Below are 13,447 nucleotides of genomic sequence, written 5' to 3' on the forward strand. Positions count from 1 at the left end.
GCGATCCAGGTCCAGAAGCCCGGACCCACGCGAAAGGCATGGGCTATAACACACGAAAATATGGAAAAATGGAGGAATTCTAATTTTATGGCTGTAAAAAGCAAACAAACGTGGAACGGTCATGGTGAGGCGGTGTCTATGATTTCTTAGGTCGTATTTGATGGCCCAGAAAAGTTTTAGGCGATCCGGGTCTAGGGTCCCGGGCCAACGCGGAAGGCGTGGGCTATAACACACGAAAAAATGGGAATCAGGCGGAATTCCAATTTTGTGACCGTAAAATACCAAACAATGAGGAATATTTATGGTGGGGAGGTAAATATAGTTCCTTAGTTCATATTTGATGGCCCGAAAAAAATTTAGGCGATCCAGGTCGGGAGCGCGGGCCCACGAGGAAAGCGTGGGATATAACACAAAAAAATATGGGAATCGGGCGAAATTTCAGTTTTATGGCCGTAAAATGCAAAAAACATAAAACGGTCATTGAGGGGCAGTGACTATGGCTCCTTTGGCTGTATTTGATGGTCCGAATATTTTTAGGCAATCCGGGTCAAGGAGGCCCGGGCCCACGAGGAAGGCGTGGGCTATAACACTCGAAAATATAGGAATCAGGTGGAATCCAGTTTTATGGCCGTAAAATGCAAATTATCGAGGAACGGTCATGGCAAGGCAGTGACTATGGTTTCTTAGATCGTATTTGATTGTCTGGAAAAATTTTAGCGATCCGGGTCCGGCGTCTCGGGCCCAAGAGGAAGGCGTGGCTATTGCACACGAAAATATAGTAATCAGGGAAAATTCTAGTTTTATGGCCATAAAACGCCAAAATATGAGAACGGTCATGGCGGGGAGGTTACTATGGTACCTTAGGTCGTATTTGATGGCCCGAAAAACTTTTAGGCTATTCGGGTGAGGGGACCCAGTTCCAAGCGGAAGGCATGGGCTATAGCATATGAAAATATGGGAATCAGGAGGAATTTCAGGTTTATGGCCATAAAACGCAAAACAAGAGGAACGGTCATGGCGGGGAAGTGACTATGGTTCCCTAAGTCGTATTTGATCGCCCAAAAATTTTTTAGGCGATCCGGGTTTGGGCACACGCGGAATGCGTGGGCTATAGTACACCAAAATATGGGAATCGGGCGGAATTCTAATTTTATGGTCGTGAAACGCAAACAAATGAGGAACGATCATGGCGGGACGGTGACTATGGTTCCTTAGGTTGTATTTGATGGCTCTGAAATATTTTAAGCGATCCGTGTCTGGGGACCAGGGCCCACGAGGAAGGCGTGGGCTATAGCACTCGAAAATATGGGAATCGCGCGAAATTTCAGTTTTATGACCGTAAAACGCAAAACGAATGCGGAACGGTTATGGAGGGGCGGTGACTATGGTTCCTTAGGTTTTATTTGATGGCCCGAGAATTATTTTAGGCAATCCGGGTTCGGGGGGTCGGGCTCACGAGGAAGGCGTGGACTATAGCACACGAAAATATGGGAATTGGGCGAAAATTCAGTTTTATGACCGTAAAATGAAACATTAATGAGTAACGGTCATGGCAGGGTGGTGAATTGGTTTCATAGGTCATATTTAATGGCCCGTAAAAATTTTAGGCGATCAAGGTCCGGGGGCCCGGGCCCACGAGGAAGGCGTGGGCTACAGTAAATGCAAATATAGGAATCGGGAGGAATTCCAGTTTTATGACCGTAAAATGCAAACAAACGAGGAACGGTCATGACGGTGGGGTGACTATGGTTCCTTACGTCGGACGGAATTCCAGTTTTATGGCCGTAAAACGGTCATAGAGGGGCAGTGACTATGGTTCCTTAGATGGTATTTAATGACACGTAATATTTTTAGGCGATCAGGGTCTGGGAGCCCAGGCCCATGAGGAAGGCGTGGGCTATAGTACTCGAAAATATGGGAATCGGACGGAATTTCAGTTTTATGGCCGGAAAACGCAAATAAACAAGGAACAGTCAAGGCGGGGAGGTGATTATGGTTTATTAGGTCGTATTTGATGGCCTGAAAAGCTTTTAGGTAATCCGGGTCCGGGGGCCCGGACCCACAAGGAAGGTGTGGGTTATAGCACACGAAAATATGAGAATCATGCGGAATTAAAGTTTTATAGCCGTTAAAGTTTCATGGCAGGGCGGGAATTATGATTTCTTAGTTCGTATTTGATAGACCGAATATATTTTAGGCGATCCAAGTCTGGGGGCACGTTTCCACGAGGAGGGCGTGGGCTATAGCACACAATAATATGGGAATCGGGCGGAATTCCAGTTTTATGGCCGTAAAAGGCAACAAAATGAGAAACGATCATGGCGGGGTGGTGACTATGGTTCCTTAGGTCGTATTTAATGGCCAAAAGTATTTTTAGGCAATCCGGGTCTGGGGACCTATAGCACACGAATATATAAAAATCGGGAGGAATTCCAGTTTTATGAGCGTAAAATGCAAAAGAATGTGAAACGGTCATGGTGGGGTGGTGTATATGGTTCCTTAAGTCGTATTTGATGGCCCGAAAAATATTTTGGCGATCCCGGTCTGGGGGGGCGGGCCCACGAGGAAGGCGTGGGCTACAACACACGAAAATATGGGAATCGGGCGGAATTTTAATTTTATGGCCGTAAAACGCAAAACAACGAGGAACGATCATGGAGGGACGGTGACTATGGTTCCTTGGGTCATATTGGATGGCCCGAAAATATTTTAGGCGATCCGGGTTCGGGGGTCGGGCTCACGAGGAAGGCGTGGACTATAGCACACAAAAAATATGGGAATCAGGCGAAATTCCAGTTTTATGACCGTAAAACGCAAATAAATGCGTAACGGTCATGGCGGGGCGGTGACTATGGTTTCTTAGGTTGTATTTGATGGCCTGAAAAACTGTTAGGTGATCCGGGTTCGGGGCCCCGGGCTCACGAGGAAGGCGTGGGCTATAGCACACGAAAATATGGGAATCACACAGAATTTCAGTTTTATGGCCGTAAAACGTGAAACAACGAGGAACGTTCATGGCAGGGCGGTGAATTGTTCCTTAGGTCGTATTTGAAGGAACAAAAAATAAATAGGCGATCCGGGTCGAGGGCCCGAGCCCACGAGGAAGGCGTGGGCTATAGCACACGTAAATATGAGAATTTGGCGAAATTCTAATTTTATGGTCGTAAAACAAGAAAGAACGTAAAACGATCATGGCGGGGCAGTGACTATGGTTCCTTAGGTCGTATATGATGGCCCAAAAAAATTTTAGGCGATCCGGGGGCCCTGGCCCACGAGGAAGGCGTGGGCTATAACACTCGAAAATATGGAAATCGGGCGGAATTCCAGTTTTATGGCAGAGCAGTGACTATGGTTCCTAAGGTCGTATTTGATGGCCTAAAAAAGTTTTAGGCGATCCAGGTCCTGGGAACCGGGCCCACAAGGAAGGCGTGGGCTATAGCACACGAAAATATGAGAATCGGGCGGAATTCAGGTTTTATGGCCGTAAAACGCAAAAATAACGAGGAACGGTCATGGAGGGACGGTGACTATGATTCTTTCAGTCCTATTTGGTGGCCCGAAAATATTTTAGGCGATCCGGGTCCGAGGACCCGTGCCCCCAAGAAAGGCATGGGCTATAGCACACAAAAATAGGAGAAATAGGCGGAATTCCAATTTTATGGCCGTAAAATACAAAAAAATGAGGAACGGTCATGACGGTGGGGTGACTATGGTTCCATAGGTCGTATTTGATGGCCCGAAAAAAATAAATAGGCAATCCGGGTCCGGGGGCGGCGTGGGCTATAACATAGAAAATATAAAAATCAGGCGGAATTCTAATTTCATGGCCGTAAAACATAAACAAACGAGGAACGGTTATAGTGGGGCGGTGACTATGGTTTCTTAGATCGTATTTGATCGCCCAGAAAAATTTTAGGCCATTCGAGTCCGGGAGCCCGGGTCCACGAGTAAGACGTGGGCTATAACACACGCAAAATTTGGTAATCTGGCGGAATTCCAGTTTTATGGCTGCAAAATGCAAAAATAAGGAGGAACGGTCATGGAGGTGCAGTGACAATGGTTTATTAGGTCGTATTTGATGTCCCGGAAAAAACTTAGGCAATCCAGGTCCGAGGCCCCCGGCCCACGAGGAAGGCGTACACGAAAATATAGGAATTGGTTGGAATTCCAATTTTATGGTTGTAAAACGCACAAAAATGTAAAACGGTCATGGCGAGGTAGTGATTATGTCTCCTTAGGTCGTATTTGATTGCCCGAAAAAATTATAGGCAGTTCGGGTCTGGGGGCCTGGGCCCAAGAGGAAGGCGTGGGCTATAACACACGAAAATATGGGAATCGAGCGGAATTCCAGTTTTAGAGCCGTAAAATGCAAAACGACGAGGAACGGTCATGGCGGGGCAGTGACTATGATTTCTTAGATCGTATTTGATGGCCCAAAAATTTTTTAGGCGATCCGGGGGGGCCGGCCCACGAGGAAGGCATAGGCTATAACACACGCAAATATGGAAATCGGGCGTAATTCCAGTTTTATTGCCGTAAAACGTCAAAAACTGAGGAACGGTCATGGAGGTGCAGGACTACAGTACCTTAGGTCATATTTGACGGCCGGATTCTTTTTAGGCAATCCAGGTCCGAAAGTCCGGGCCTAAGCGGAAGGCATGGGCTATAGCACACGAATATATGGGAATCGGGAGGAATTCCAGTTTTATGAACGTAAAATGCAAAAGAATGTGGAACGATCATGGCGGAGTGGTGTCTATAGTTCTTTATGTCGTATTTGATGTCCTGGAAAATTATTTGGCTATCCGGGTTTGGGGGCCGGGCACACGAGAAAGGCGTGGGCTACAACACATGAAAATATAGGAATCGGGCGGAATTCCAGTTTTATGGCCGTAAAACGCAAAAGAACGAGGAACGGTCATGGAGAGACGGTGACTATGGTTCCTTGGGTTATATTTGATGGCCCGGAAATATTTTAGACGATCCGGGTTCGGGGGGCCGGGCTCACGAGGAAGGCGTGGACTATAGCACACGAAAATATGAGAATTGGGCTAAAATTTAGTTTTATGACCGTAAAATGAAACATTAACTAGGAACGTTCATAGCGGGGTGGTGAATTGGTTCCTTAGGTCGTATTTAATGACCCAGAAAAATTTTAGGCGATCAAGGTCCGGGGGCCTAGGCCCACGAGGAAGGCGTGGGCTACAGTATATGCAAATATAGGAAACGGGCGAAATTCTAGTTTTATGACCATAAAATGAACACAAACGAGGAACAGTCATGACAGTGGGGTGACTATGGTTCCTTAGGTCGTATTTGATGGCCTGAAAAAAATAATTAGGCAATTCGGGTCCGGGGGCCCGACCCCACGAGGAAGGCGTGGGCTATAGCACACGAAAATATGAGAATTGGGCGGAATTCTATTTTTATGGCCATAAAATGCAAAACGACGAGGAACGGTCATGGCGGGGCAGTGACTATGATTTCTTAGGTCGTATTTGATGGCCTGAAAATTTTTAGGCGATCCGGGGGGACCGGCCCACGAGGAAGGCGTAGGCTATAGCACCCGCAAATATGGAAAGCGGGCGTAATTCCAGTTTTATTGCCATAAAACATCAAAAACTGAGGAACGGTCATGGAGGTACGGGACTATGGTACCTTAGGTCATATTTGACGGCCCGATTCTATTTAGGCAATCCAGGTCCGAAAGTCCGGGCCTAAGCGGAAGGCATGGGCTATAGCACACGAATATATGGGAATCTGGAGGAATTCCAGTTTTATGAGCGTAAAATACAAAAGAATGTGGAACGGTCATGGCGGGGCTGTGTCTTTGGTTCCTTAAGTTGTATTTGATAGCCCGAAAAATTATTTGGCGATATGGGTCAGGGGGCCGGGAGCACGAGGAAGGCGTGGGCAACACACAAAAATATGGGAATCGGGCGGAACAACCTGTTTTATGGCCATAAAATGCAAAGAAACGAGGAACGGTCATGGAGGGACGGTGACTATGGTTCCTTGGGTCGTATTTGATGGTCCGAAAATATTTTAGGCAATCCTGGTTCGGGGGGCCGGGCTCACGAGGAAGGCGTGTACTATAGCACACGAAAATATGGGAATTGGGCGAAAATTCAGTTTTATGACCGTAAAATGAAACATTAACGAAGAACATTCATAGCGGGGTGGTGAATTGGTTCCTTAGGTCGTATTTAATGACCCAAAAAAATTTTAGGCGATCAAGGTTCTGGGGCCCGGGCCCACGAGGAAGGCGTAGGCTACAGTACATGCAAATATAAGAAACGGGCGGAATTCCAATTTTATGACCGTAAAATGAACACAAACGAGGAACAGTCATGACGGTGGGGTGACTATGGTTCCTTAGGTCTTATTTGATGGCATGAAAAAAACAAATAGGCAATCCGGGTCTGGGGGGCCCACCTCACGAGGAAGGCGTGGGCTATAGCACACGAAAATATGAGAATTGGGCGGAATTCTATTTTTATGGCCATAAAATGCAAAACGATGAGGAACGGTCATGGCGGGGCAGTGACTATGATTTCTTAGGTCGTATTTGATGGCCTGAAAATTTTTAGGCGATCCGGGGGGATCGGCCCACGAGGAAGGCGTAGGCTATAGCACCCGCAAATATGGAAAGCGGGCGTAATTCCAGTTTTATTGTCGTAAAACATCAAAAACTGAGGAACGGTCATGGAGGTGCGGGACTATGGTACCTTAGGTCATATTTGACGGCCCGATTCTATTTAGGCAATCCAGGTCCGAAAGTCCGGGCCTAAGCGAAAGGCATGGGCTATAGCACACGAATATATGGAAATCTGGAGGAATTCCAGTTTTATGAGCGTAAAATACAAAAGAATGTGGAACGGTCATGGCGGGGCTGTGTCTTTGGTTCCTTAAGTTGTATTTGATGGCCCGAAAAATTATTTGGCGATATGGGTCAGGGGGCCGGGAGCACGAGGAAGGCGTGGGCAATACACAAAAATATGGGAATCGGGCGGAACAACCTGTTTTATGGCCATAAAATGCAAAGAAACGAGGAACGGTCATGGAGGGACGGTGACTATGGTTCCTTGGGTCGTATTTGATGGTCCGAAAATATTTTAGGCAATCCTGGTTCGGGGGGCCGGGCTCACGAGGAAGGCGTGTACTATAGCACATGAAAATATGGGAATTGGGCGAAAATTCAATTTTATGACCGTAAAATGAAACATTAACGAAGAACATTCATAGCGGGGTGGTGAATTGGTTCCTTAGGTCGTATTTAATGACCCAAAAAAATTTTAAGCGATCAAGGTCCGGGGGCCCGGGCCCACGAGGAAGGCGTAGGCTACAGTACATGCAAATATAGGAAACGGGCGGAATTCCAATTTTATGACCGTAAAATGAACACAAATGAGGAACAGTCATGACGGTGGGGTGACTATGGTTCCTTAGGTCGTATTTGATGGCCCGAAAAAAACAAATAGGCAATCCGGGTCTGGGGGCCCACCCCACGAGGAAGGCGTGGGCTATAGCACACGAAAATATGAGAATTGGGCGAAATTCTATTTTTATGGCCATAAAATGCAAAACGACGAGGAACGGTCATGGCGGGGCAGTGACTATGATTTCTTAGGTCGTATTTGATGGCCTAAAAAATTTTAGGCGATCCGGGGGGACCGGCCCACGAGGAAGGCGTAGGCTATAGCACCCGCAAATATGGAAAGCGGGCGTAATTCCAGTTTTATTGCCGTAAAACATCAAAAACTGAGGAACGGTCATGGAGGTGCGGGACTATGGTACCTTAGGTCATATTTGACGGCCCGATTCTATTTAGGCAATCCAGGTCCGAAAGTCCGGGCCTAAACGGAAGGCATGGGCTATAGCACACGAATATATGGGAATCGGGAGGAATTCCAATTTTATGAGCGTAAAATGCAAAAGAATGTGGAATAGTCATGGCGGGGTTGTGTCTATGGTTCCTTAAGTCGTATTTGATGGTCCGAAAAATTATTTGGTTATTCGGGTTCGGGGGCCGGGCCCACGAGAAACGCGTGGGCTACAACACACGAAAATATGGGAATCGGGCGGAATTCTAGTTTTTTGGCAGTAAAATGCAAAAAAATGAGGAACGGTCATAGTGGGACGGTGACTATGGTTCCTTGGGTCGTATTTGATGGCCCGAAAATATTTTAGACGATCGGGGTTCGAGGGGGCCGGGCTCACGAAAATATGGAAATTGGGCGAAAAAATAGTTTTATGACCGTAAAATAAAACATTAATTAGGAACGTTCATAGCGGGGTGGTGAATTAGTTCCTTAGGTCGTATTTAATGACCCAGAAAAATTTTAGGCGATCAAGGTCCGGGGGCCCGGGCCTACGAGGAAGGCGTGGGCTACTGTACATGCAAATATAAGAAACGGGCAGAATTCCAGTTTTATGACCGTAAAATGAACACAAACAAGGAACAATCATGACAGTGGGGTGACTATGGTTCCTTAGGTCGTATTTGATGGCCCAAAAAAAATAAATAGGCAATCCGGGTCCGGGGGCCCGACCCCACGAGGAAGGCGTGGGCTATAGCACACGAAAATATGAGAATTGGGCGGAATTCTAATTTTATGGTCGTAAAATACAAAAACACGTAAAACGATCATGGAGGGGCAGTTACTATGATTCCTTAGGTCGTATTTGATTGCTCGAAAAAATTTTAGGCGATCCGGTGGGGCCAGCCTTCGAGGAAGGCATAGGCTATTGCACACGCAAATATAGAAATCGGGTGTAATTCCAGTTTTATTGCCGTAAAACGTCAAAAACTGAGGAACGGTCATGTAGGTGCGGGACTATGGTACCTTAGGTCATATTTGATGGCCTGATTCTTTTTAGGCAATCTAGGTCCGAAGTCCCGGGCCTAAGCGGAAGGCATGGGCTATAGCACACGAATATATGGAAATCGGGAGGAATTCCAGTTTTATGAGCATAAAATGCAAAAGAATGTGGAACGGTCATGGCGGGGCTGTGTGTTTGGTTCCTTAAGTCGTATTTGATGGCCCGGAAAATTATTTGGCGATCCGGTTCCGGGGGGGGCGGGACCACAAAAAAGGCGTGTGCAATACACGAAAATAGGGGAATCGGGCGGAATTCCTGTTTTATGGCCATAAAATACAAAGAAACGAGGAACGGTCATGGAGGGACGGTGACTATGGTTCCTTGGGTCATATTTGATGGCCCGAAAATATTTTAGGCAATCCGGGTTCGGGGAGCCGGGCTCACGAGGAAGGCGTGTACTATAGCACACGAAAATATAGGAATTGGGCGGAAATTCAGTTTTATGACCGTTAAATGAAACATTAACGAGGAACGTTCATAGAGGGGTGGTGAATTGGTTCCTTAGGTCGTATTTAATGATTCGGAAAAATTTTAGGTGATCAAGGTCCGGGGGCCCGGGCCCACGAGGAAGGCGTGGGCTACAGTACATGCAAATATAGGAAACGGGCAGAATTCCAATTTTATGACCATAAAATGAACACAAACGAGGAACAGTCATGATGGTGGGGTGACTATGTTTTCTTAGGTCATATTTGATGGCCCGAAAAAAACAAATAGGCAATCCGAGTCCGGGGGCCCGACCCCACGAGGAAGGCGTGGGCTATAGCACATGAAAATATGAGAATTGGGCGGAATTCTAATTTTATGGTCGTAAAATGCAAAAATACGTAAAACGATCATGGAGGGGTAGTTACTATGATTCCTTAGGTCGTATTTGATAGCCCGAAAATTTTTTAGGCGATCCGGGGGGCTGGCCCACGAGGAATGCGTAGGCTATAGCATGCGCAAATATGGAAATCGGGCGTAATTCCGGTTTTATTGCCGTAAAACGTCAAAAACTGAGGAACGGTCATGGAGGTGCGGGACTATGGTACCTTAGGTCATATTTGACGGCCCGATTCTTTTTAGGCAAACCAGGTCCGAAGGCCCGGGCCGAAGCGGAAGGCATGGGCTATAGCACACGAATATATGGGAATCGGGAGGAATTCCAATTTTATGAGCGTAAAATGCAAAAGAATGTGGAACGGTCATGGCGGGGTGGTGTCTATGGTTCCGTAAGTCATATTTGATGGCCCGAAAAATTATTTGGCTATCCAGGTCTGGGGGGCCGGACCCACGAGAAAGGCGTGGGATACAACATACGAAAATATGGGAATCAGGCGTAATTCCAGTTTTATGGCCGTAAAATGCAAAAGAACGAGAAACGGTCATGGAGGGACGGTGACTATGGTTCCTTGGGTCGTATTTGATGGCCCGAAAATATTTTAGATGATCCGGGTTCGGGGGGTCGGGCTCACAAGGAAGGCGTGGATTATAGCACACTAAAATATGGGAATTGAGCAGAAATTCAATTTTTTGACCATAAAATGAAACATTAATGAGGAACGTTCATAGAGGGGTGGTGAATTGGTTCCTTAGGTCGTATTTAATGACCCGAAAAATTTTTAGGCGATCAAGGTCCGGGGGCCCGGGCCCATGAGGAAGGCGTGGGCTACAGTACATGCAAATATAGAAAACGGGCGGAATTCCAGTTTTATGACTGTAAAATGAACACAAACGAGGAACAGTCATGACGGTGGGGTGACTATGGTTCCTTAGGTCGTATTTGATGGCCCGAAAAAAACAAATATTTGCATCGGGAGAAATTAGGTCATATTTGACGGCCCGATTCTTTTTAGGCAATCTAGGTCCGAAGGCCCGGGCCTAAGCGGAAGGCATGAGCTATAGCACATGAATATATGAGAATCGGGAGGAATTCCAGTTTTATGAGCGTAAAATGCAAAAGAATGTGGAACGGTCATGGCGGGGTTGTGTCTTTGGTTCCTTAAGTCGTATTTGATGGCCCGAAAAATTATTTGGCTATCCAGGTCTGGGGGGCCGGGCCCACGAGAAAGGCGTGGGCTACAACACATGAAAATATGGGAATCAGGCGGAATTTCAGTTTTATGGCCGTAAAACGCAAAAGAACAAGGAACGGTCATGGAGGGACGGTGACTATGGTTCCTTGGGTCGTATTTGATGGGCCGAAAATATTTTATACAATCCGGGTTCGAGGGGCCGGGCTCACGAGGAAGGCGTGGATTATAGCACACTAAAATATGGGAATTGGGCGGAAATTCAGTTTTATGACCATAAAATGAAACATTAACGAGGAACGTTCATAGAGGGGTGGTGAATTGGTTCCTTAGGTCGTATTTAATGACCCAGAAAATTTTTTGGAGATCAAGGTCTGGGGGCCCGGGTCCACGAGGAAGGCGTGGGCTACAGTACATGCAAATATAGGAAACGGGCGAAATTCTAATTTTATGACCGTAAAATGAACACAAACAAGGAACAGTCATGACGGTGGGGTGACTATGGTTCCTTAGGTCGTATTTGATGCCCGAAAAAAACAAATATTTGCATCGGGAGGAATTAGGTCATATTTGACGGCCCGATTCATTTTAGGCAATCTAGGTCCGAAGGCCCGGGCCTAAGCGGAAGGCATGGGCTATAGCACACGAATATATGGGAATCGGGAGGAATTCCAGTTTTATGAGCGTAAAATGCAAAAGAATGTGGAACGGTCATGGCGGGGCGGTGTCTTTGGTTCCTTAAGTCGTATTTGATGGCCCAAAAAATTATTTGGCGATCCGGGTCCGGGGCGCCGGGACCACGGGGAAGGCATGGGCAACACACGAAAATATGAGAATTGGGCGGAATACCTATTTTATGACCATAAAACGCAAAGAAATGAGGAACGGTCATGGAGGGACGGTGACTATAGTTCCTTGGGTCGTATTTGATGGTCCGAAAATATTTTAGGCAATCCTGGTTCGGGGGGGCGGGCCCACGAGGAAGGCATGTACTATAGCACAAATATGGAAATTGGGCGGAAATTCAGTTTTATGACCGTAAAATGAAACATTAACGAGGAACGTTCATAGCGGGGTGGTGAATTGGTTCCTTAGGTCGTATTTAATGACCCGGAAAAATTTTAGGCGATCAAGGTCCGGGGGCCTGGGCCCACTAGGAAGGCGTGGGGTACAGTACATGCAAATATAGGAATCTGATGAAATTCCAGTTTTATGACCGTAAAATGCAAACAAACGAGGAACGGTCATGACGGTGGGGTGATTATGGTTTTCTTAGGTCGTATTTGATGGACCGAAAAAAACAAATAGGCAATTCGGGACCGGGGGACCGACCCCACGAGGAAGGTGTGGGCTATAGCACACGAAAATATGAGAATTGGGCGGAATTCAAATTTTATGGTCGTAAATTGCAAAAACACTTAAAACGATCATGGAGGAGCAGTGACTATGATTCCTTGGGTCATATTTGATAGCCCAGAAAATTTTTAGGCGATCCGGGGCGGCCGACCCATGAGGAAGGCGTAGGTTATAGCACAAGCAAATATGGAAATAGGGCGTAATTCCAGTTTTATTGCCGTAAAACGTCAAAAGATGAGGAACGGTCATGGAGGTGCGGGACTATGGTAACTTAGGTCATACTTGACGGCCCGATTATTTTTAGGCAATCCAGGTTCGAAGGACCAGGCCTAAGCGGAAGGCACGGGCTATAGCACACGAATATATGGGAATCGGGAGAAATTCCAGTTTTATGAGCGTAAAATGCAAAAGAATGTGGAACGGTCATGGCGGGGTGGTGTCTATGATTCCTTAAGTCGTATTTGATGTCCCGAAAAATTATTTGGCGATTCGGGTCTGGGGGGGTGGGGCCAACGAGGAAGGCATGGGCTACAATACACGAAAATATGAGAATCGGGCGGAATTCCGATTTTATGGTCGTAAAACGCAAACTAATGAGGAACGGTCATGGAGGGACGGTTACAATGGTTCCTTGGGTCATATTGGATGGCCCGAAAATATTTTAGGCAATCCGGGTTTGGGGGGCCGGGCTCACGAGGAAGGCGTGGACTATAACACACAAAAATATGGGAATTGGGTGAAAATTCAATTTTATGACCGTAAAATGATACATTAACGAGAAACGGTCATAGAGGGGTAATGAATTAGATCCTTAGGTCGTATTTGATGGCCCGAAAAAATTTTAGGCGGTCAAACTGCAAATATAGGAAACGAGGAAGGCGTGGACTATAGTACATGCAAATATAGGAATCGGGCAAAATTTCAGTTTTATGACCGTAAAATGCAAACAAACGAGGAATGGTCATGACGGTGGGGTGACTATGGTTCCTTAGGTCATATTGGATGGCCAGAAATAAAAATAGGCGATTAGGGTTTGGGGGCCCGAGCCCACGAGGAAGGCGTGAGTTACAACACATGAAAATATAAAAATCGGGCGGAATTCCAGTTTTATGATCGTAAAATATAAAAACACGTAAAACGATCATGGAGGGGCAGAGACTATGATTTCTTAGGTCGTATTTGATGTCCCAAAA

The sequence above is a fragment of the Nicotiana tomentosiformis genome, chromosome 9 (assembly GCF_000390325.3).
Source record: "Nicotiana tomentosiformis chromosome 9, ASM39032v3, whole genome shotgun sequence".
Taxonomy (NCBI): domain Eukaryota; kingdom Viridiplantae; phylum Streptophyta; class Magnoliopsida; order Solanales; family Solanaceae; genus Nicotiana; species Nicotiana tomentosiformis.